Genomic DNA, 22,709 nt, shown 5'->3' on the forward strand with positions numbered 1-22,709 from the left:
TATTTCTAATTCAAAGTTCATCATGGATCCTTTTAACGTAGGGGTAGGCAAACGTCGGTCCTGGAGTGCAGCAGCCCTGCAGAGTTTAGCTCCAGCTCAAATCAAGCACACATGAATCGGCTAACCACGGTCTGAAGGCTCACCTGAGAACTACAGGTGGATGAGGTTTAATCAGGGTTGGAAGTAAAATCTGCAGGACTGCGGCACTTCAGGACCGGCGTTGCCTACCCCTGTTCTAACGCTAAAGACGAGCATACACTGTGCCATTTCAGCACAGTCGTGGCTAAATGCCAACGTACACTTAACGAGTAAATCCCATGCGACGTGAAGCCAAAGCTCACGAATTGTGTGCTCACACTCTACTCCGACCCTGCTCCTGGTGAGCTCCCGCCTTGCAGATTTTAGCTCCAACCCCAATGAAACATAGCTGAAGCAGCTAATCAAGGTGTTCAGGATTGCTTGATAATTACAGGCAGGTGTGTTGGAGGTGGGTTGAAACTGAAGTCTGCAGGACGGTAGCCGACCAGGAGCAGGTTTGGAGATATCTGCACTATTCGGTCAGATCGCAGAGCTGCGACTTGACTGCTCAAACTTCACGTCTGAAACAAATCGGGGGAGATACCCGAACTAAGAAGTGTGTGGCTGTTTGCAGGTTTCAGAAGAAGCATCCATGCATTCCTGGGAAATGCGCCGCCTTTCTCATACAGTTTGTGCGGTTCCTTCAAACGACCGCAAAATATGTGACAAAATCTGTTAAATCAACCAAGTGTCACAGCGTCTAGGTATCTGTAGTGTAGTGGTTATCACGTTCGCCTAACACCCGAAAGGTCCTCGGTTCGAAACCGGGCAGAAACAGCGCCTTCCTTTTGATACGCTGCGAGTTAAATGCCTTTCTTGAGACACGTTACTCCTTGTGTCATGAAGCACTTTTAAAGTTACACACAGTTCCGCCCGTCATATTTGCTTCACGCATGAAAGGTGGCCAGTTCGCAAGTGGGCGAAAAGCGTTGCCCCTTTGGGGAGTGTTGCACAGAGAGAAAATGTGTGGCCAAATCTATCAAAATAACCAAAGAATCCAAATGAACAGGTTTCTGTGGTGATGTGGTTATCACAAAAAGTCCTCGGTTTGACTGAAATAAACACTTTGTTAGACATATGACAGGGTTTTGGTCATGTTGATTTAACTACCTCAACAGTTACATCAGTTTGATGCACGTTATTGTAAACCTGATCTTCGGTAAGTGTTAGTTGAACGTACGGCGGGTAAGCGTACTGAGGTTTAGTCAACAATACCCAGCCAGTTGGCTGTGTTGATAAGCCAATGAAAACCTCTTGTTCCCTTTACATAAAGTCTTGAATGTCTCGTTTGGTTTTTACCTGTTTCATGTTGAAATCCGTTGAAAACAATTTTGAAAAAGAACCCCAATCAATTAAAGGTCAGTCCTTGATATTATTACTAAACATGTCTAAGGCGATGGATTGCTCATGCACAGTTCTCCTCAGGCGTTTACCTTATGTTAGGCCAAAATGAACTCTTTCTAAAAGATAACGTTTAATTACATCAACAACGGAAACAATTTGATGCACCCTACTACGTACTTGCTGGCAATTTAGGAATCGCAAAATGCGCAACGGCAGGGGTTCCAGGGAAGTTTCACGTGACGAGGTGGCCGAGTGGTTAAGGCGATGGACTGCTAATCCATTGTGCTCTGCACGCGTGGGTTCGAATCCCATCCTCGTCGTCTGTCGTTGTGATACTGAACTGTCTTTAAGATGCAAGATTGCCGCAGGTTGCGTTGCGTCTCACACCTGTAGATGTGGTCTGCTAGCCAGTAGAGAAAGCAACGCGTTTTCTTTTCACCAGTTTTGAAGTCTTTACATGCCAGAGTCTCTGGGGGACACTTGAGTGTTTTCAGACTCTAAAGTCCATGCTATGTGCCAACTGTCTAGATTCTAGAAAGTGGTAAAGACTCTGTTGAGCGGTTCCTTTGTTGATGTTTGCTGTAAGAGGAACAGAACCTGAATCATAACAACTGAAAAACATTAGCGGAATGGTTGAAAACATACGTTGTCTCTAGCACAATTTCTATAGGTCAGTGCTAGAGCGTTTAAACGCAGATAGGGAGGTCTAACGGTTCACTTGGACATTATCACGACAGCTTTAACTGTGGTGAAGTATAACACATGATCCTTTTTCAATTCTTCGGCCACATGTCTTCTCAGAGGGGGTATAGCTCAGTGGTAGAGCATTTGACTGCAGATCAAGAGGTCCCCGGTTCAAATCCGGGTGCCCCCTTGGCTGTAAGCCTGTATGTTCATAGTTTGGCACACCAATATTTCTAATTCAAAGTTCATCCTGGATCCTTTTAACGTAGGGGTAGGCAAACGTCGGTCCTGGAGTGCAGCAGCCCTGCAGAGTTTAGCTCCAGCTCAAATCAAGCACACATGAATCGGCTAACCACGGTCTGAAGGCTCACCTGAGAACTACAGGTGGATGAGGTTTAATCAGGGTTGGAAGTAAAATCTGCAGGACTGCGGCACTTCAGGACCGGCGTTGCCTACCCCTGTTCTAACGCTAAAGACGAGCATACACTGTGCCATTTCAGCACAGTCGTGGCTAAATGCCAACGTACACTTAACGAGTAAATCCCATGCGACCCTGCTCCTGGTGAGCTCCCGCCTTGCATATTTTAGCTCCAACCCCAATGAAACATAGCTGAAGCAGCTAATCAAGGTGTTCAGGGTTGCTTGATAATTACAGGCAGGTGTGTTGGAGGTGGGTTGAAACTGAAGTCTGCAGGACGGTAGCCGACCAGGAGCAGGTTTGGAGATATCTGCACTATTCGGTCAGATCGCAGAGCTGCGACTTGACTGCTCAAACTTCACGTCTGAAACAAATCGGGGGAGATACCCGAACTAAGAAGTGTGTGGCTGTTTGCAGGTTTCAGAAGAAGCATCCATGCATTCCTGGGAAATGCGCCGCCTTTCTCATACAGTTTGTGCGGTTCCTTCAAACGACCGCAAAATATGTGACAAAATCTGTTAAATCAACCAAGTGTCACAGCGTCTAGGTATCTGTAGTGTAGTGGTTATCACGTTCGCCTAACACCCGAAAGGTCCTCGGTTCGAAACCGGGCAGAAACAGCGCCTTCCTTTTGATACGCTGCGAGTTAAATGCCTTTCTTGAGACACGTTACTCCTTGTGTCATGAAGCACTTTTAAAGTTACACACAGTTCCGCCCGTCATATTTGCTTCACGCATGAAAGGTGGCCAGTTCGCAAGTGGGCGAAAAGCGTTGCCCCTTTGGGGAGTGTTGCACAGAGAGAAAATGTGTGGCCAAATCTATCAAAATAACCAAAGAATCCAAATGAACAGGTTTCTGTGGTGATGTGGTTATCACAAAAAGTCCTCGGTTTGACTGAAATAAACACTTTGTTAGACATATGACAGGGTTTTGGTCATGTTGATTTAACTACCTCAACAGTTACATCAGTTTGATGCACGTTATTGTAAACCTGATCTTCGGTAAGTGTTAGTTGAACGTACGGCGGGTAAGCGTACTGAGGTTTAGTCAACAATACCCAGCCAGTTGGCTGTGTTGATAAGCCAATGAAAACCTCTTGTTCCCTTTACATAAAGTCTTGAATGTCTCGTTTGGTTTTTACCTGTTTCATGTTGAAATCCGTTGAAAACAATTTTGAAAAAGAACCCCAATCAATTAAAGGTCAGTCCTTGATATTATTACTAAACATGTCTAAGGCAATGGATTGCTCATGCACAGTTCTCCTCAGGCGTTTACCTTATGTTAGGCCAAAATGAACTCTTTCTAAAAGATAACGTTTAATTACATCAACAACGGAAACAATTTGATGCACCCTACTACGTACTTGCTGGCAATTTAGGAATCGCAAAATGCGCAACGGCAGGGGTTCCAGGGAAGTTTCACGTGACGAGGTGGCAGAGTGGTTAAGGCGATGGACTGCTAATCCATTGTGCTCTGCACGCGTGGGTTCGAATCCCATCCTCGTCGTCTGTCGTTGTGATACTGAACTGTCTTTAAGATGCAAGATTGCCGCAGGTTGCGTTGCGTCTCACACCTGTAGATGTGGTCTGCTAGCCAGTAGAGAAAGCAACGCGTTTTCTTTTCACCAGTTTTGAAGTCTTTACATGCCAGAGTCTCTGGGGGACACTTGAGTGTTTTCAGACTCTAAAGTCCATGCTATGTGCCAACTGTCTAGATTCTAGAAAGTGGTAAAGACTCTGTTGAGCGGTTCCTTTGTTGATGTTTGCTGTAAGAGGAACAGAACCTGAATCATAACAACTGAAAAACATTAGCGGAATGGTTGAAAACATACGTTGTCTCTAGCACAATTTCTATAGGTCAGTGCTAGAGCGTTTAAACGCAGATAGGGAGGTCTAACGGTTCACTTGGACATTATCACGACAGCTTTAACTGTGGTGAAGTATAACACATGATCCTTTTTCAATTCTTCGGCCACATGTCTTCTCAGAGGGGGTATAGCTCAGTGGTAGAGCATTTGACTGCAGATCAAGAGGTCCCTGGTTCAAATCCGGGTGCCCCCTTGGCTGTAAGCCTGTATGTTCGTACTTTGGCACACCAATATTTCTAATTCAAAGTTCATCATGGATCCTTTTAACGTAGGGGTAGGCAAACGTCGGTCCTGGAGTGCAGCAGCCCTGCAGAGTTTAGCTCCAGCTCAAATCAAGCACACATGAATCGGCTAACCACGGTCTGAAGGCTCACCTGAGAACTACAGGTGGATGAGGTTTAATCAGGGTTGGAAGTAAAATCTGCAGGACTGCGGCACTTCAGGACCGGCGTTGCCTACCCCTGTTCTAACGCTAAAGACGAGCATACACTGTGCCATTTCAGCACAGTCGTGGCTAAATGCCAACGTACACTTAACGAGTAAATCCCATGCGACGTGAAGCCAAAGCTCACGAATTGTGTGCTCACACTCTACTCCGACCCTGCTCCTGGTGAGCTCCCGCCTTGCAGATTTTAGCTCCAACCCCAATGAAACATAGCTGAAGCAGCTAATCAAGGTGTTCAGGATTGCTTGATAATTACAGGCAGGTGTGTTGGAGGTGGGTTGAAACTGAAGTCTGCAGGACGGTAGCCGACCAGGAGCAGGTTTGGAGATATCTGCACTATTCGGTCAGATCGCAGAGCTGCGACTTGACTGCTCAAACTTCACGTCTGAAACAAATCGGGGGAGATACCCGAACTAAGAAGTGTGTGGCTGTTTGCAGGTTTCAGAAGAAGCATCCATGCATTCCTGGGAAATGCGCCGCCTTTCTCATACAGTTTGTGCGGTTCCTTCAAACGACCGCAAAATATGTGACAAAATCTGTTAAATCAACCAAGTGTCACAGCGTCTAGGTATCTGTAGTGTAGTGGTTATCACGTTCGCCTAACACCCGAAAGGTCCTCGGTTCGAAACCGGGCAGAAACAGCGCCTTCCTTTTGATACGCTGCGAGTTAAATGCCTTTCTTGAGACACGTTACTCCTTGTGTCATGAAGCACTTTTAAAGTTACACACAGTTCCGCCCGTCATATTTGCTTCACGCATGAAAGGTGGCCAGTTCGCAAGTGGGCGAAAAGCGTTGCCCCTTTGGGGAGTGTTGCACAGAGAGAAAATGTGTGGCCAAATCTATCAAAATAACCAAAGAATCCAAATGAACAGGTTTCTGTGGTGATGTGGTTATCACAAAAAGTCCTCGGTTTGACTGAAATAAACACTTTGTTAGACATATGACAGGGTTTTGGTCATGTTGATTTAACTACCTCAACAGTTACATCAGTTTGATGCACGTTATTGTAAACCTGATCTTCGGTAAGTGTTAGTTGAACGTACGGCGGGTAAGCGTACTGAGGTTTAGTCAACAATACCCAGCCAGTTGGCTGTGTTGATAAGCCAATGAAAACCTCTTGTTCCCTTTACATAAAGTCTTGAATGTCTCGTTTGGTTTTTACCTGTTTCATGTTGAAATCCGTTGAAAACAATTTTGAAAAAGAACCCCAATCAATTAAAGGTCAGTCCTTGATATTATTACTAAACATGTCTAAGGCGATGGATTGCTCATGCACAGTTCTCCTCAGGCGTTTACCTTATGTTAGGCCAAAATGAACTCTTTCTAAAAGATAACGTTTAATTACATCAACAACGGAAACAATTTGATGCACCCTACTACGTACTTGCTGGCAATTTAGGAATCGCAAAATGCGCAACGGCAGGGGTTCCAGGGAAGTTTCACGTGACGAGGTGGCCGAGTGGTTAAGGCGATGGACTGCTAATCCATTGTGCTCTGCACGCGTGGGTTCGAATCCCATCCTCGTCGTCTGTCGTTGTGATACTGAACTGTCTTTAAGATGCAAGATTGCCGCAGGTTGCGTTGCGTCTCACACCTGTAGATGTGGTCTGCTAGCCAGTAGAGAAAGCAACGCGTTTTCTTTTCACCAGTTTTGAAGTCTTTACATGCCAGAGTCTCTGGGGGACACTTGAGTGTTTTCAGACTCTAAAGTCCATGCTATGTGCCAACTGTCTAGATTCTAGAAAGTGGTAAAGACTCTGTTGAGCGGTTCCTTTGTTGATGTTTGCTGTAAGAGGAACAGAACCTGAATCATAACAACTGAAAAACATTAGCGGAATGGTTGAAAACATACGTTGTCTCTAGCACAATTTCTATAGGTCAGTGCTAGAGCGTTTAAACGCAGATAGGGAGGTCTAACGGTTCACTTGGACATTATCACGACAGCTTTAACTGTGGTGAAGTATAACACATGATCCTTTTTCAATTCTTCGGCCACATGTCTTCTCAGAGGGGGTATAGCTCAGTGGTAGAGCATTTGACTGCAGATCAAGAGGTCCCTGGTTCAAATCCGGGTGCCCCCTTGGCTGTAAGCCTGTATGTTCATAGTTTGGCACACCAATATTTCTAATTCAAAGTTCATCCTGGATCCTTTTAACGTAGGGGTAGGCAAACGTCGGTCCTGGAGTGCAGCAGCCCTGCAGAGTTTAGCTCCAGCTCAAATCAAGCACACATGAATCGGCTAACCACGGTCTGAAGGCTCACCTGAGAACTACAGGTGGATGAGGTTTAATCAGGGTTGGAAGTAAAATCTGCAGGACTGCGGCACTTCAGGACCGGCGTTGCCTACCCCTGTTCTAACGCTAAAGACGAGCATACACTGTGCCATTTCAGCACAGTCGTGGCTAAATGCCAACGTACACTTAACGAGTAAATCCCATGCGACCCTGCTCCTGGTGAGCTCCCGCCTTGCATATTTTAGCTCCAACCCCAATGAAACATAGCTGAAGCAGCTAATCAAGGTGTTCAGGGTTGCTTGATAATTACAGGCAGGTGTGTTGGAGGTGGGTTGAAACTGAAGTCTGCAGGACGGTAGCCGACCAGGAGCAGGTTTGGAGATATCTGCACTATTCGGTCAGATCGCAGAGCTGCGACTTGACTGCTCAAACTTCACGTCTGAAACAAATCGGGGGAGATACCCGAACTAAGAAGTGTGTGGCTGTTTGCAGGTTTCAGAAGAAGCATCCATGCATTCCTGGGAAATGCGCCGCCTTTCTCATACAGTTTGTGCGGTTCCTTCAAACGACCGCAAAATATGTGACAAAATCTGTTAAATCAACCAAGTGTCACAGCGTCTAGGTATCTGTAGTGTAGTGGTTATCACGTTCGCCTAACACCCGAAAGGTCCTCGGTTCGAAACCGGGCAGAAACAGCGCCTTCCTTTTGATACGCTGCGAGTTAAATGCCTTTCTTGAGACACGTTACTCCTTGTGTCATGAAGCACTTTTAAAGTTACACACAGTTCCGCCCGTCATATTTGCTTCACGCATGAAAGGTGGCCAGTTCGCAAGTGGGCGAAAAGCGTTGCCCCTTTGGGGAGTGTTGCACAGAGAGAAAATGTGTGGCCAAATCTATCAAAATAACCAAAGAATCCAAATGAACAGGTTTCTGTGGTGATGTGGTTATCACAAAAAGTCCTCGGTTTGACTGAAATAAACACTTTGTTAGACATATGACAGGGTTTTGGTCATGTTGATTTAACTACCTCAACAGTTACATCAGTTTGATGCACGTTATTGTAAACCTGATCTTCGGTAAGTGTTAGTTGAACGTACGGCGGGTAAGCGTACTGAGGTTTAGTCAACAATACCCCTCTTTCTAAAAGATAACGTTTAATTACATCAACAACGGAAACAATTTGATGCACCCTACTACGTACTTGCTGGCAATTTAGGAATCGCAAAATGCGCAACGGCAGGGGTTCCAGGGAAGTTTCACGTGACGAGGTGGCCGAGTGGTTAAGGCGATGGACTGCTAATCCATTGTGCTCTGCACGCGTGGGTTCGAATCCCATCCTCGTCGTCTGTCGTTGTGATACTGAACTGTCTTTAAGATGCAAGATTGCCGCAGGTTGCGTTGCGTCTCACACCTGTAGATGTGGTCTGCTAGCCAGTAGAGAAAGCAACGCGTTTTCTTTTCACCAGTTTTGAAGTCTTTACATGCCAGAGTCTCTGGGGGACACTTGAGTGTTTTCAGACTCTAAAGTCCATGCTATGTGCCAACTGTCTAGATTCTAGAAAGTGGTAAAGACTCTGTTGAGCGGTTCCTTTGTTGATGTTTGCTGTAAGAGGAACAGAACCTGAATCATAACAACTGAAAAACATTAGCGGAATGGTTGAAAACATACGTTGTCTCTAGCACAATTTCTATAGGTCAGTGCTAGAGCGTTTAAACGCAGATAGGGAGGTCTAACGGTTCACTTGGACATTATCACGACAGCTTTAACTGTGTCATGAAGCACTTTTAAAGTTACACACAGTTCCGCCCGTCATATTTGCTTCACGCATGAAAGGTGGCCAGTTCGCAAGTGGGCGAAAAGCGTTGCCCCTTTGGGGAGTGTTGCACAGAGAGAAAATGTGTGGCCAAATCTATCAAAATAACCAAAGAATCCAAATGAACAGGTTTCTGTGGTGATGTGGTTATCACAAAAAGTCCTCGGTTTGACTGAAATAAACACTTTGTTAGACATATGACAGGGTTTTGGTCATGTTGATTTAACTACCTCAACAGTTACATCAGTTTGATGCACGTTATTGTAAACCTGATCTTCGGTAAGTGTTAGTTGAACGTACGGCGGGTAAGCGTACTGAGGTTTAGTCAACAATACCCAGCCAGTTGGCTGTGTTGATAAGCCAATGAAAACCTCTTGTTCCCTTTACATAAAGTCTTGAATGTCTCGTTTGGTTTTTACCTGTTTCATGTTGAAATCCGTTGAAAACAATTTTGAAAAAGAACCCCAATCAATTAAAGGTCAGTCCTTGATATTATTACTAAACATGTCTAAGGCAATGGATTGCTCATGCACAGTTCTCCTCAGGCGTTTACCTTATGTTAGGCCAAAATGAACTCTTTCTAAAAGATAACGTTTAATTACATCAACAACGGAAACAATTTGATGCACCCTACTACGTACTTGCTGGCAATTTAGGAATCGCAAAATGCGCAACGGCAGGGGTTCCAGGGAAGTTTCACGTGACGAGGTGGCAGAGTGGTTAAGGCGATGGACTGCTAATCCATTGTGCTCTGCACGCGTGGGTTCGAATCCCATCCTCGTCGTCTGTCGTTGTGATACTGAACTGTCTTTAAGATGCAAGATTGCCGCAGGTTGCGTTGCGTCTCACACCTGTAGATGTGGTCTGCTAGCCAGTAGAGAAAGCAACGCGTTTTCTTTTCACCAGTTTTGAAGTCTTTACATGCCAGAGTCTCTGGGGGACACTTGAGTGTTTTCAGACTCTAAAGTCCATGCTATGTGCCAACTGTCTAGATTCTAGAAAGTGGTAAAGACTCTGTTGAGCGGTTCCTTTGTTGATGTTTGCTGTAAGAGGAACAGAACCTGAATCATAACAACTGAAAAACATTAGCGGAATGGTTGAAAACATACGTTGTCTCTAGCACAATTTCTATAGGTCAGTGCTAGAGCGTTTAAACGCAGATAGGGAGGTCTAACGGTTCACTTGGACATTATCACGACAGCTTTAACTGTGGTGAAGTATAACACATGATCCTTTTTCAATTCTTCGGCCACATGTCTTCTCAGAGGGGGTATAGCTCAGTGGTAGAGCATTTGACTGCAGATCAAGAGGTCCCTGGTTCAAATCCGGGTGCCCCCTTGGCTGTAAGCCTGTATGTTCGTACTTTGGCACACCAATATTTCTAATTCAAAGTTCATCATGGATCCTTTTAACGTAGGGGTAGGCAAACGTCGGTCCTGGAGTGCAGCAGCCCTGCAGAGTTTAGCTCCAGCTCAAATCAAGCACACATGAATCGGCTAACCACGGTCTGAAGGCTCACCTGAGAACTACAGGTGGATGAGGTTTAATCAGGGTTGGAAGTAAAATCTGCAGGACTGCGGCACTTCAGGACCGGCGTTGCCTACCCCTGTTCTAACGCTAAAGACGAGCATACACTGTGCCATTTCAGCACAGTCGTGGCTAAATGCCAACGTACACTTAACGAGTAAATCCCATGCGACGTGAAGCCAAAGCTCACGAATTGTGTGCTCACACTCTACTCCGACCCTGCTCCTGTTGAGCTCCCGCCTTGCAGATTTTAGCTCCAACCCCAATGAAACATAGCTGAAGCAGCTAATCAAGGTGTTCAGGATTGCTTGATAATTACAGGCAGGTGTGTTGGAGGTGGGTTGAAACTGAAGTCTGCAGGACGGTAGCCGACCAGGAGCAGGTTTGGAGATATCTGCACTATTCGGTCAGATCGCAGAGCTGCGACTTGACTGCTCAAACTTCACGTCTGAAACAAATCGGGGGAGATACCCGAACTAAGAAGTGTGTGGCTGTTTGCAGGTTTCAGAAGAAGCATCCATGCATTCCTGGGAAATGCGCCGCCTTTCTCATACAGTTTGTGCGGTTCCTTCAAACGACCGCAAAATATGTGACAAAATCTGTTAAATCAACCAAGTGTCACAGCGTCTAGGTATCTGTAGTGTAGTGGTTATCACGTTCGCCTAACACCCGAAAGGTCCTCGGTTCGAAACCGGGCAGAAACAGCGCCTTCCTTTTGATACGCTGCGAGTTAAATGCCTTTCTTGAGACACGTTACTCCTTGTGTCATGAAGCACTTTTAAAGTTACACACAGTTCCGCCCGTCATATTTGCTTCACGCATGAAAGGTGGCCAGTTCGCAAGTGGGCGAAAAGCGTTGCCCCTTTGGGGAGTGTTGCACAGAGAGAAAATGTGTGGCCAAATCTATCAAAATAACCAAAGAATCCAAATGAACAGGTTTCTGTGGTGATGTGGTTATCACAAAAAGTCCTCGGTTTGACTGAAATAAACACTTTGTTAGACATATGACAGGGTTTTGGTCATGTTGATTTAACTACCTCAACAGTTACATCAGTTTGATGCACGTTATTGTAAACCTGATCTTCGGTAAGTGTTAGTTGAACGTACGGCGGGTAAGCGTACTGAGGTTTAGTCAACAATACCCAGCCAGTTGGCTGTGTTGATAAGCCAATGAAAACCTCTTGTTCCCTTTACATAAAGTCTTGAATGTCTCGTTTGGTTTTTACCTGTTTCATGTTGAAATCCGTTGAAAACAATTTTGAAAAAGAACCCCAATCAATTAAAGGTCAGTCCTTGATATTATTACTAAACATGTCTAAGGCGATGGATTGCTCATGCACAGTTCTCCTCAGGCGTTTACCTTATGTTAGGCCAAAATGAACTCTTTCTAAAAGATAACGTTTAATTACATCAACAACGGAAACAATTTGATGCACCCTACTACATACTTGCTGGCAATTTAGGAATCGCAAAATGCGCAACGGCAGGGGTTCCAGGGAAGTTTCACGTGACGAGGTGGCCGAGTGGTTAAGGCGATGGACTGCTAATCCATTGTGCTCTGCACGCGTGGGTTCGAATCCCATCCTCGTCGTCTGTCGTTGTGATACTGAACTGTCTTTAAGATGCAAGATTGCCGCAGGTTGCGTTGCGTCTCACACCTGTAGATGTGGTCTGCTAGCCAGTAGAGAAAGCAACGCGTTTTCTTTTCACCAGTTTTGAAGTCTTTACATGCCAGAGTCTCTGGGGGACACTTGAGTGTTTTCAGACTCTAAAGTCCATGCTATGTGCCAACTGTCTAGATTCTAGAAAGTGGTAAAGACTCTGTTGAGCGGTTCCTTTGTTGATGTTTGCTGTAAGAGGAACAGAACCTGAATCATAACAACTGAAAAACATTAGCGGAATGGTTGAAAACATACGTTGTCTCTAGCACAATTTCTATAGGTCAGTGCTAGAGCGTTTAAACGCAGATAGGGAGGTCTAACGGTTCACTTGGACATTATCACGACAGCTTTAACTGTGGTGAAGTATAACACATGATCCTTTTTCAATTCTTCGGCCACATGTCTTCTCAGAGGGGGTATAGCTCAGTGGTAGAGCATTTGACTGCAGATCAAGAGGTCCCTGGTTCAAATCCGGGTGCCCCCTTGGCTGTAAGCCTGTATGTTCGTAGTTTGGCACACCAATATTTCTAATTCAAAGTTCATCCTGGATCCTTTTAACGTAGGGGTAGGCAAACGTCGGTCCTGGAGTGCAGCAGCCCTGCAGAGTTTAGCTCCAGCTCAAATCAAGCACACATGAATCGGCTAACCACGGTCTGAAGGCTCACCTGAGAACTACAGGTGGATGAGGTTTAATCAGGGTTGGAAGTAAAATCTGCAGGACTGCGGCACTTCAGGACCGGCGTTGCCTACCCCTGTTCTAACGCTAAAGACGAGCATACACTGTGCCATTTCAGCACAGTCGTGGCTAAATGTCAACGTACACTTAACGAGTAAATCCCATGCGACGTGAAGCCAAAGCTAACGAATTGTGTGCTCACACTCTACTCCGACCCTGCTCCTGGTGAGCTCCCGCCTTGCAGATTTTAGCTCCAACCCCAATGAAACATAGCTGAAGCAGCTAATCAAGGTGTTCAGGGTTGCTTGATAATTACAGGCAGGTGTGTTGGAGGTGGGTTGAAACTGAAGTCTGCAGGACGGTAGCCGACCAGGAGCAGGTTTGGAGATACCTGCACTATTCGGTCAGATCGCAGAGCTGTGACTTGACTGCTCAAACTTCACGTCTGAAACAAATCGGGGGAGATACCCGAACTAAGAAGTGTGTGGCTGTTTGCAGTTTCAGAAGAAGCATCCATGCATTCCTGGGAAATGCACCGCCTTTCTCATACAGTTTGTGCGGTTCCTTCAAACGACCGCCAAAATATGTGACAAAATCTGTTAAATCAACCAAGTGTCACAGTGTCTAGGTTTCTGTAGTGTAGTGGTTATCACGTTCGCCTAACACGCGAAAGGTCCTCGGTTCGGCACCGGGCAGAAACAGCGCCTTCCTTTTGATACGCTGCGAGTTAAATGCCTTTCTTGAGACACGTTACTCCTTGTGTCATGAAGCACTTTTTGGGGTGGTTTCCCGAACAGGGATTAGTTTAAACCAGGACTAGGCCTTAGTTTAATTAGGAAATATAACTAGTTTTAACAAACATGCCTTACTAAAAACCTTACTTGTGAGCATTTTAAGGCAAAACAAAGAGCACTGATGTATTTTAAGATATGTCAGTGCAAGTTGTTTTCAGTTTGGACAGCTCTTACATTTAGTTTAGTCTAGGACTAGTCTAATCCCTGTCCGGGAAACTGCCCCTTAAAGTTACACACAGTTCCGCCCGTCATATTTGCTTCACGCATGAAAGGTGGCCAGTTCGCAAGTGGGCGAAAAGCGTTGCCCCTTTGGGGAGTGTTGCACAGAGAGAAAATGTGTGGCCAAATCTATTAAAATAACCAAAGAATCCAAATGAAAACGTTTCTGTGGTGATGTGGTTATCACATAAAGTCCTCGGTTTGACTGAAATAAACACTTTGTTAGACATATGACAGGGTTTTGGTCATGTTGATTTAACTACCTCAACAGTTACATCAGTTTGATGCACGTTATTGTAAACCTGATCTTCGGTAAGTGTTAGTTGAACGTACGGCGGGTAAGTGTACTGAGGTTTAGTCAACAATACCCAGCCAGTTGGCTGTGTTGATAAGCCAATGAAAACCTCTTGTTCCCTTAACATAAAGTCTTGAATGTCTCGTTTGGTTTTTACCTGTTTCATGTTGAAATCCGTTGAAAACAATTTTGAAAAAGAACCCCAATCAATTAAAGGTCAGTCCTTGATATTATTACTAAACATGTCTAAGGCGATGGATTGCTCATGCACAGTTCTCCTCAGGCGTTTACCTTATGTTAGGCCAAAATGAACTCTTTCTAAAAGATAACGTTTAATTACATCAACAACGGAAACAATTTGATGCACCCTACTACGTACTTGCTGGCAATTTAGGAATCGCAAAATGCGCAACGGCAGGGGTTCCAGGGAAGTTTCACGTGACGAGGTGGCCGAGTGGTTAAGGCGATGGACTGCTAATCCATTGTGCTCTGCACGCGTGGGTTCGAATCCCATCCTCGTCGGCTGTCGTTGTGATACTGAACTGTCTTTAAGATGCAAGATTGCCGCAGGTTGCGTTGCGTCTCACACCTGTAGATGTGGTCTGCTAGCCAGTAGAGAAAGCAACCCGTTTTCTTTTCACCAGTTTTGAAGTCTTTACATGCCAGAGTCTCTGGGGGACACTTGAGTGTTTTCAGACTCTAAAGTCCATGCTATGTGCCAACTGTCTAGATTCTAGAAAGTGGTAAAGACTCTGTTAAACGGTTCCTTTGTTGATGTTTTCTGTAAGAGGAACAGAACCTGAATCATAACAACTGAAAAACATTAGCGGAATGGTTGAAAACATACGTTGTCTCTAGCACAATTTCTATAGGTCAGTGCTAGAGCGTTTAAACGCAGATAGGGAGGTCTAACGGTTCACTTGGATATTATCACGACAGCTTTAACTGTGGTGAAGTATAACACATGATCCTTTTTCAATTCTTCGGCCACATGTCTTCTCAGAGGGGGTATAGCTCAGTGGTAGAGCATTTGACTGCAGATCAAGAGGTCCCCGGTTCAAATCCGGGTGCCCCCTTGGCCGTAAGCCTGTATGTTCGTAGTTTGGCACACCAATATTTCTAATTCAAAGTTCATCCTGGATCCTTTTAACGTAGGGGTAGGCAAACGTCGGTCCTGGAGTGCAGCAGCCCTGCAGAGTTTAGCTCCAGCTCAAATCAAGCACACATGAATCGGCTAACCAAGGTCTGAAGGCTCACCTGAGAACTACAGGTGGATGAGGTTTAATCAGGGTTGGAAGTAAAATCTGCAGGACTGCGGCACTTCAGGACCGGCGTTGCCTACCCCTGTTCTAACGCTAAAGACGAGCATACACTGTGCCATTTCAGCACAGTCGTGGCTAAATGCCAACGTACACTTAACGAGTAAATCCCATGCGACCCTGCTCCTGGTGAGCTCCCGCCTTGCATATTTTAGCTCCAACCCCAATGAAACATAGCTGAAGCAGCTAATCAAGGTGTTCAGGGTTGCTTGATAATTACAGGCAGGTGTGTTGGAGGTGGGTTGAAACTGAAGTCTGCAGGACGGTAGCCGACCAGGAGCAGGTTTGGAGATATCTGCACTATTCGGTCAGATCGCAGAGCTGCGACTTGACTGCTCAAACTTCACGTCTGAAACAAATCGGGGGAGATACCCGAACTAAGAAGTGTGTGGCTGTTTGCAGGTTTCAGAAGAAGCATCCATGCATTCCTGGGACATGCGCCGCCTTTCTCATACAGTTTGTGCGGTTCCTTCAAACGACCGCAAAATATGTGACAAAATCTGTTAAATCAACCAAGTGTCACAGCGTCTAGGTATCTGTAGTGTAGTGGTTATCACGTTCGCCTAACACCCGAAAGGTCCTCGGTTCGAAACCGGGCAGAAACAGCGCCTTCCTTTTGATACGCTGCGAGTTAAATGCCTTTCTTGAGACACGTTACTCCTTGTGTCATGAAGCACTTTTAAAGTTACACACAGTTCCGCCCGTCATATTTGCTTCACGCATGAAAGGTGGCCAGTTCGCAAGTGGGCGAAAAGCGTTGCCCCTTTGGGGAGTGTTGCACAGAGAGAAAATGTGTGGCCAAATCTATCAAAATAACCAAAGAATCCAAATGAACAGGTTTCTGTGGTGATGTGGTTATCACAAAAAGTCCTCGGTTTGACTGAAATAAACACTTTGTTAGACATATGACAGGGTTTTGGTCATGTTGATTTAACTACCTCAACAGTTACATCAGTTTGATGCACGTTATTGTAAACCTGATCTTCGGTAAGTGTTAGTTGAACGTACGGCGGGTAAGCGTACTGAGGTTTAGTCAACAATACCCAGCCAGTTGGCTGTGTTGATAAGCCAATGAAAACCTCTTGTTCCCTTTACATAAAGTCTTGAATGTCTCGTTTGGTTTTTACCTGTTTCATGTTGAAATCCGTTGAAAACAATTTTGAAAAAGAACCCCAATCAATTAAAGGTCAGTCCTTGATATTATTACTAAACATGTCTAAGGCGATGGATTGCTCATGCACAGTTCTCCTCAGGCGTTTACCTTATGTTAGGCCAAAATGAACTCTTTCTAAAAGATAACGTTTAATTACATCAACAACGGAAACAATTTGATGCACCCTACTACGTACTTGCTGGCAATTTAGGAATCGCAAAATGCGCAACGGCAGGGGTTCCAGGGAAGTTTCACGTGACGAGGTGGCAGAGTGGTTAAGGCGATGGACTGCTAATCCATTGTGCTCTGCACGCGTGGGTTCGAATCCCATCCTCGTCGTCTGTCGTTGTGATACTGAACTGTCTTTAAGATGCAAGATTGCCGCAGGTTGCGTTGCGTCTCACACCTGTAGATGTGGTCTGCTAGCCAGTAGAGAAAGCAACGCGTTTTCTTTTCACCAGTTTTGAAGTCTTTACATGCCAGAGTCTCTGGGGGACACTTGAGTGTTTTCAGACTCTAAAGTCCATGCTATGTGCCAACTGTCTAGATTCTAGAAAGTGGTAAAGACTCTGTTGAGCGGTTCCTTTGTTGATGTTTGCTGTAAGAGGAACAGAACCTGAATCATAACAACTGAAAAACATTAGTGGAATGGTTGAAAACATACGTTGTCTCTAGCACAATTTCTATAGGTCAGTGCTAGAGCGTTTAAACGCAGATAGGGAGGTCTAACGGTTCACTTGGACATTATCACGACAGCTTTAACTGTGGTGAAGTATAACACATGATCCTTTTTCAATTCTTCGGCCACATGTCTTCACAGAGGGGGTATAGCTCAGTGGTAGAGCATTTGACTGCAGATCAAGAGGTCCCTGGTTCAAATCCGGGTGCCCCCTTGGCTGTAAGCCTGTATGTTCGTACTTTGGCACACCAATATTTCTAATTCAAAGCTCATCCTGGATCCTTTTAACGTAGGGGTAGGCAAACGTCGGTCCTGGAGTGCAGCAGCCCTGCAGAGTTTAGCTCCAGCTCAAATCAAGCACACATGAATCGGCTAACCACGGTCTGAAGGCTCACCTGAGAACTACAGGTGGATGAGGTTTAATCAGGGTTGGAAGTAAAATCTGCAGGACTGCGGCACTTCAGGACCGGCGTTGCCTACCCCTGTTCTAACGCTAAAGACGAGCATACACTGTGCCATTTCAGCACAGTCGTGGCTAAATGCCAACGTACACTTAACGAGTAAATCCCATGCGACGTGAAGCCAAAGCTCACGAATTGTGTGCTCACACTCTACTCCGACCCTGCTCCTGGTGAGCTCCCGCCTTGCAGATTTTAGCTCCAACCCCAATGAAACATAGCTGAAGCAGCTAATCAAGGTGTTCAGGATTGCTTGATAATTACAGGCAGGTGTGTTGGAGGTGGGTTGAAACTGAAGTCTGCAGGACGGTAGCCGACCAGGAGCAGGTTTGGAGATATCTGCACTATTCGGTCAGATCGCAGAGCTGCGACTTGACTGCTCAAACTTCACGTCTGAAACAAATCGGGGGAGATACCCGAACTAAGAAGTGTGTGGCTGTTTGCAGGTTTCAGAAGAAGCATCCATGCATTCCTGGGAAATGCGCCGCCTTTCTCATACAGTTTGTGCGGTTCCTTCAAACGACCGCAAAATATGTGACAAAATCTGTTAAATCAACCAAGTGTCACAGCGTCTAGGTATCTGTAGTGTAGTGGTTATCACGTTCGCCTAACACCCGAAAGGTCCTCGGTTCGAAACCGGGCAGAAACAGTGCCTTCCTTTTGATACGCTGCGAGTTAAATGCCTTTCTTGAGACACGTTACTCCTTGTGTCATGAAGCACTTTTAAAGTTACACACAGTTCCGCCCGTCATATTTGCTTCACGCATGAAAGGTGGCCAGTTCGCAAGTGGGCGAAAAGCGTTGCCCCTTTGGGGAGTGTTGCACAGAGAGAAAATGTGTGGCCAAATCTATCAAAATAACCAAAGAATCCAAATGAACAGGTTTCTGTGGTGATGTGGTTATCACAAAAAGTCCTCGGTTTGACTGAAATAAACACTTTGTTAGACATATGACAGGGTTTTGGTCATGTTGATTTAACTACCTCAACAGTTACATCAGTTTGATGCACGTTATTGTAAACCTGATCTTCGGTAAGTGTTAGTTGAACGTACGGCGGGTAAGCGTACTGAGGTTTAGTCAACAATACCCAGCCAGTTGGCTGTGTTGATAAGCCAATGAAAACCTCTTGTTCCCTTTACATAAAGTCTTGAATGTCTCGTTTGGTTTTTACCTGTTTCATGTTGAAATCCGTTGAAAACAATTTTGAAAAAGAACCCCAATCAATTAAAGGTCAGTCCTTGATATTATTACTAAACATGTCTAAGGCGATGGATTGCTCATGCACAGTTCTCCTCAGGCGTTTACCTTATGTTAGGCCAAAATGAACTCTTTCTAAAAGATAACGTTTAATTACATCAACAACGGAAACAATTTGATGCACCCTACTACGTACTTGCTGGCAATTTAGGAATCGCAAAATGCGCAACGGCAGGGGTTCCAGGGAAGTTTCACGTGACGAGGTGGCCGAGTGGTTAAGGCGATGGACTGCTAATCCATTGTGCTCTGCACGCGTGGGTTCGAATCCCATCCTCGTCGTCTGTCGTTGTGATACTGAACTGTCTTTAAGATGCAAGATTGCCGCAGGTTGCGTTGCGTCTCACACCTGTAGATGTGGTCTGCTAGCCAGTAGAGAAAGCAACGCGTTTTCTTTTCACCAGTTTTGAAGTCTTTACATGCCAGAGTCTCTGGGGGACACTTGAGTGTTTTCAGACTCTAAAGTCCATGCTATGTGCCAACTGTCTAGATTCTAGAAAGTGGTAAAGACTCTGTTGAGCGGTTCCTTTGTTGATGTTTGCTGTAAGAGGAACAGAACCTGAATCATAACAACTGAAAAACATTAGCGGAATGGTTGAAAACATACGTTGTCTCTAGCACAATTTCTATAGGTCAGTGCTAGAGCGTTTAAACGCAGATAGGGAGGTCTAACGGTTCACTTGGACATTATCACGACAGCTTTAACTGTGGTGAAGTATAACACATGATCCTTTTTCAATTCTTCGGCCACATGTCTTCTCAGAGGGGGTATAGCTCAGTCGTAGAGCATTTGACTGCAGATCAAGAGGTCCCCGGTTCAAATCCGGGTGCCCCCTTGGCTGTAAGCCTGTATGTTCGTAGTTTGGCACACCAATATTTCTAATTCAAAGTTCATCCTGGATCCTTTTAACGTAGGGGTAGGCAAACGTCGGTCCTGGAGTGCAGCAGCCCTGCAGAGTTTAGCTCCAGCTCAAATCAAGCACACATGAATCGGCTAACCACGGTCTGAAGGCTCACCTGAGAACTACAGGTGGATGAGGTTTAATCAGGGTTGGAAGTAAAATCTGCAGGACTGCGGCACTTCAGGACCGGCGTTGCCTACCCCTGTTCTAACGCTAAAGACGAGCATACACTGTGCCATTTCAGCACAGTCGTGGCTAAATGCCAACGTACACTTAACGAGTAAATCCCATGCGACGTGAAGCCAAAGCTCACGAATTGTGTGCTCACACTCTACTCCGACCCTGCTCCTGGTGAGCTCCCGCCTTGCAGATTTTAGCTCCAACCCCAATGAAACATAGCTGAAGCAGCTAATCAAGGTGTTCAGGATTGCTTGATAATTACAGGCAGGTGTGTTGGAGGTGGGTTGAAACTGAAGTCTGCAGGACGGTAGCCGACCAGGAGCAGGTTTGGAGATATCTGCACTATTCGGTCAGATCGCAGAGCTGCGACTTGACTGCTCAAACTTCACGTCTGAAACAAATCGGGGGAGATACCCGAACTAAGAAGTGTGTGGCTGTTTGCAGGTTTCAGAAGAAGCATCCATGCATTCCTGGGAAATGCGCCGCCTTTCTCATACAGTTTGTGCGGTTCCTTCAAACGACCGCAAAATATGTGACAAAATCTGTTAAATCAACCAAGTGTCACAGCGTCTAGGTATCTGTAGTGTAGTGGTTATCACGTTCGCCTAACACCCGAAAGGTCCTCGGTTCGAAACCGGGCAGAAACAGCGCCTTCCTTTTGATACGCTGCGAGTTAAATGCCTTTCTTGAGACACGTTACTCCTTGTGTCATGAAGCACTTTTAAAGTTACACACAGTTCCGCCCGTCATATTTGCTTCACGCATGAAAGGTGGCCAGTTCGCAAGTGGGCGAAAAGCGTTGCCCCTTTGGGGAGTGTTGCACAGAGAGAAAATGTGTGGCCAAATCTATCAAAATAACCAAAGAATCCAAATGAACAGGTTTCTGTGGTGATGTGGTTATCACAAAAAGTCCTCGGTTTGACTGAAATAAACACTTTGTTAGACATATGACAGGGTTTTGGTCATGTTGATTTAACTACCTCAACAGTTACATCAGTTTGATGCACGTTATTGTAAACCTGATCTTCGGTAAGTGTTAGTTGAACGTACGGCGGGTAAGCGTACTGAGGTTTAGTCAACAATACCCAGCCAGTTGGCTGTGTTGATAAGCCAATGAAAACCTCTTGTTCCCTTTACATAAAGTCTTGAATGTCTCGTTTGGTTTTTACCTGTTTCATGTTGAAATCCGTTGAAAACAATTTTGAAAAAGAACCCCAATCAATTAAAGGTCAGTCCTTGATATTATTACTAAACATGTCTAAGGCAATGGATTGCTCATGCACAGTTCTCCTCAGGCGTTTACCTTATGTTAGGCCAAAATGAACTCTTTCTAAAAGATAACGTTTAATTACATCAACAACGGAAACAATTTGATGCACCCTACTACGTACTTGCTGGCAATTTAGGAATCGCAAAATGCGCAACGGCAGGGGTTCCAGGGAAGTTTCACGTGACGAGGTGGCAGAGTGGTTAAGGCGATGGACTGCTAATCCATTGTGCTCTGCACGCGTGGGTTCGAATCCCATCCTCGTCGTCTGTCGTTGTGATACTGAACTGTCTTTAAGATGCAAGATTGCCGCAGGTTGCGTTGCGTCTCACACCTGTAGATGTGGTCTGCTAGCCAGTAGAGAAAGCAACGCGTTTTCTTTTCACCAGTTTTGAAGTCTTTACATGCCAGAGTCTCTGGGGGACACTTGAGTGTTTTCAGACTCTAAAGTCCATGCTATGTGCCAACTGTCTAGATTCTAGAAAGTGGTAAAGACTCTGTTGAGCGGTTCCTTTGTTGATGTTTGCTGTAAGAGGAACAGAACCTGAATCATAACAACTGAAAAACATTAGCGGAATGGTTGAAAACATACGTTGTCTCTAGCACAATTTCTATAGGTCAGTGCTAGAGCGTTTAAACGCAGATAGGGAGGTCTAACGGTTCACTTGGACATTATCACGACAGCTTTAACTGTGGTGAAGTATAACACATGATCCTTTTTCAATTCTTCGGCCACATGTCTTCTCAGAGGGGGTATAGCTCAGTGGTAGAGCATTTGACTGCAGATCAAGAGGTCCCTGGTTCAAATCCGGGTGCCCCCTTGGCTGTAAGCCTGTATGTTCGTACTTTGGCACACCAATATTTCTAATTCAAAGTTCATCCTGGATCCTTTTAACGTAGGGGTAGGCAAACGTCGGTCCTGGAGTGCAGCAGCCCTGCAGAGTTTAGCTCCAGCTCAAATCAAGCACACATGAATCGGCTAACCACGGTCTGAAGGCTCACCTGAGAACTACAGGTGGATGAGGTTTAATCAGGGTTGGAAGTAAAATCTGCAGGACTGCGGCACTTCAGGACCGGCGTTGCCTACCCCTGTTCTAACGCTAAAGACGAGCATACACTGTGCCATTTCAGCACAGTCGTGGCTAAATGCCAACGTACACTTAACGAGTAAATCCCATGCGACCCTGCTCCTGGTGAGCTCCCGCCTTGCATATTTTAGCTCCAACCCCAATGAAACATAGCTGAAGCAGCTAATCAAGGTGTTCAGGGTTGCTTGATAATTACAGGCAGGTGTGTTGGAGGTGGGTTGAAACTGAAGTCTGCAGGACGGTAGCCGACCAGGAGCAGGTTTGGAGATATCTGCACTATTCGGTCAGATCGCAGAGCTGCGACTTGACTGCTCAAACTTCACGTCTGAAACAAATCGGGGGAGATACCC

General features: G+C 45.5%; 28 non-coding genes across 28 annotated transcripts; all 28 read left to right on the forward strand.

Moving 5' to 3' along the window:
• The first annotated feature begins 782 nt into the window (after positions 1–782).
• trnav-aac (transfer RNA valine (anticodon AAC)) lies at positions 783–855 on the forward strand. Its single transcript has one exon. It is a non-coding gene; the product is annotated as a tRNA-Val (tRNA).
• Positions 856–1,660: 805 nt separating this feature from the next.
• On the forward strand, positions 1,661–1,742 carry trnas-gcu (transfer RNA serine (anticodon GCU)). The gene has a single exon. It is a non-coding gene; the product is annotated as a tRNA-Ser (tRNA).
• Positions 1,743–2,224: 482 nt separating this feature from the next.
• trnac-gca (transfer RNA cysteine (anticodon GCA)) lies at positions 2,225–2,296 on the forward strand. Its single transcript has one exon. It is a non-coding gene; the product is annotated as a tRNA-Cys (tRNA).
• Positions 2,297–3,071: 775 nt separating this feature from the next.
• On the forward strand, positions 3,072–3,144 carry trnav-aac (transfer RNA valine (anticodon AAC)). The gene has a single exon. It is a non-coding gene; the product is annotated as a tRNA-Val (tRNA).
• An 805-nt stretch (positions 3,145–3,949) lies between these two features.
• Positions 3,950–4,031, forward strand: trnas-gcu (transfer RNA serine (anticodon GCU)). The gene has a single exon. It is a non-coding gene; the product is annotated as a tRNA-Ser (tRNA).
• A 482-nt stretch (positions 4,032–4,513) lies between these two features.
• Positions 4,514–4,585, forward strand: trnac-gca (transfer RNA cysteine (anticodon GCA)). Its single transcript has one exon. It is a non-coding gene; the product is annotated as a tRNA-Cys (tRNA).
• An 820-nt stretch (positions 4,586–5,405) lies between these two features.
• On the forward strand, positions 5,406–5,478 carry trnav-aac (transfer RNA valine (anticodon AAC)). Its single transcript has one exon. It is a non-coding gene; the product is annotated as a tRNA-Val (tRNA).
• Positions 5,479–6,283: 805 nt separating this feature from the next.
• Positions 6,284–6,365, forward strand: trnas-gcu (transfer RNA serine (anticodon GCU)). Its single transcript has one exon. It is a non-coding gene; the product is annotated as a tRNA-Ser (tRNA).
• A 482-nt stretch (positions 6,366–6,847) lies between these two features.
• Positions 6,848–6,919, forward strand: trnac-gca (transfer RNA cysteine (anticodon GCA)). Its single transcript has one exon. It is a non-coding gene; the product is annotated as a tRNA-Cys (tRNA).
• A 775-nt stretch (positions 6,920–7,694) lies between these two features.
• On the forward strand, positions 7,695–7,767 carry trnav-aac (transfer RNA valine (anticodon AAC)). The gene has a single exon. It is a non-coding gene; the product is annotated as a tRNA-Val (tRNA).
• Positions 7,768–8,335: 568 nt separating this feature from the next.
• On the forward strand, positions 8,336–8,417 carry trnas-gcu (transfer RNA serine (anticodon GCU)). The gene has a single exon. It is a non-coding gene; the product is annotated as a tRNA-Ser (tRNA).
• A 1,172-nt stretch (positions 8,418–9,589) lies between these two features.
• On the forward strand, positions 9,590–9,671 carry trnas-gcu (transfer RNA serine (anticodon GCU)). The gene has a single exon. It is a non-coding gene; the product is annotated as a tRNA-Ser (tRNA).
• A 482-nt stretch (positions 9,672–10,153) lies between these two features.
• Positions 10,154–10,225, forward strand: trnac-gca (transfer RNA cysteine (anticodon GCA)). The gene has a single exon. It is a non-coding gene; the product is annotated as a tRNA-Cys (tRNA).
• Positions 10,226–11,045: 820 nt separating this feature from the next.
• On the forward strand, positions 11,046–11,118 carry trnav-aac (transfer RNA valine (anticodon AAC)). Its single transcript has one exon. It is a non-coding gene; the product is annotated as a tRNA-Val (tRNA).
• Positions 11,119–11,923: 805 nt separating this feature from the next.
• On the forward strand, positions 11,924–12,005 carry trnas-gcu (transfer RNA serine (anticodon GCU)). The gene has a single exon. It is a non-coding gene; the product is annotated as a tRNA-Ser (tRNA).
• Positions 12,006–12,487: 482 nt separating this feature from the next.
• trnac-gca (transfer RNA cysteine (anticodon GCA)) lies at positions 12,488–12,559 on the forward strand. Its single transcript has one exon. It is a non-coding gene; the product is annotated as a tRNA-Cys (tRNA).
• An 820-nt stretch (positions 12,560–13,379) lies between these two features.
• trnav-aac (transfer RNA valine (anticodon AAC)) lies at positions 13,380–13,452 on the forward strand. The gene has a single exon. It is a non-coding gene; the product is annotated as a tRNA-Val (tRNA).
• Positions 13,453–14,499: 1,047 nt separating this feature from the next.
• Positions 14,500–14,581, forward strand: trnas-gcu (transfer RNA serine (anticodon GCU)). Its single transcript has one exon. It is a non-coding gene; the product is annotated as a tRNA-Ser (tRNA).
• A 482-nt stretch (positions 14,582–15,063) lies between these two features.
• trnac-gca (transfer RNA cysteine (anticodon GCA)) lies at positions 15,064–15,135 on the forward strand. The gene has a single exon. It is a non-coding gene; the product is annotated as a tRNA-Cys (tRNA).
• Positions 15,136–15,910: 775 nt separating this feature from the next.
• trnav-aac (transfer RNA valine (anticodon AAC)) lies at positions 15,911–15,983 on the forward strand. The gene has a single exon. It is a non-coding gene; the product is annotated as a tRNA-Val (tRNA).
• An 805-nt stretch (positions 15,984–16,788) lies between these two features.
• Positions 16,789–16,870, forward strand: trnas-gcu (transfer RNA serine (anticodon GCU)). Its single transcript has one exon. It is a non-coding gene; the product is annotated as a tRNA-Ser (tRNA).
• A 482-nt stretch (positions 16,871–17,352) lies between these two features.
• trnac-gca (transfer RNA cysteine (anticodon GCA)) lies at positions 17,353–17,424 on the forward strand. Its single transcript has one exon. It is a non-coding gene; the product is annotated as a tRNA-Cys (tRNA).
• An 820-nt stretch (positions 17,425–18,244) lies between these two features.
• Positions 18,245–18,317, forward strand: trnav-aac (transfer RNA valine (anticodon AAC)). Its single transcript has one exon. It is a non-coding gene; the product is annotated as a tRNA-Val (tRNA).
• Positions 18,318–19,122: 805 nt separating this feature from the next.
• On the forward strand, positions 19,123–19,204 carry trnas-gcu (transfer RNA serine (anticodon GCU)). Its single transcript has one exon. It is a non-coding gene; the product is annotated as a tRNA-Ser (tRNA).
• Positions 19,205–19,686: 482 nt separating this feature from the next.
• trnac-gca (transfer RNA cysteine (anticodon GCA)) lies at positions 19,687–19,758 on the forward strand. The gene has a single exon. It is a non-coding gene; the product is annotated as a tRNA-Cys (tRNA).
• An 820-nt stretch (positions 19,759–20,578) lies between these two features.
• Positions 20,579–20,651, forward strand: trnav-aac (transfer RNA valine (anticodon AAC)). The gene has a single exon. It is a non-coding gene; the product is annotated as a tRNA-Val (tRNA).
• Positions 20,652–21,456: 805 nt separating this feature from the next.
• On the forward strand, positions 21,457–21,538 carry trnas-gcu (transfer RNA serine (anticodon GCU)). Its single transcript has one exon. It is a non-coding gene; the product is annotated as a tRNA-Ser (tRNA).
• A 482-nt stretch (positions 21,539–22,020) lies between these two features.
• trnac-gca (transfer RNA cysteine (anticodon GCA)) lies at positions 22,021–22,092 on the forward strand. Its single transcript has one exon. It is a non-coding gene; the product is annotated as a tRNA-Cys (tRNA).
• The last annotated feature ends 617 nt before the right edge of the window (positions 22,093–22,709 follow it).

Source organism: Misgurnus anguillicaudatus, chromosome 14 (assembly GCF_027580225.2).
Source record: "Misgurnus anguillicaudatus chromosome 14, ASM2758022v2, whole genome shotgun sequence".
Taxonomy (NCBI): Eukaryota; Metazoa; Chordata; class Actinopteri; order Cypriniformes; family Cobitidae; genus Misgurnus; species Misgurnus anguillicaudatus.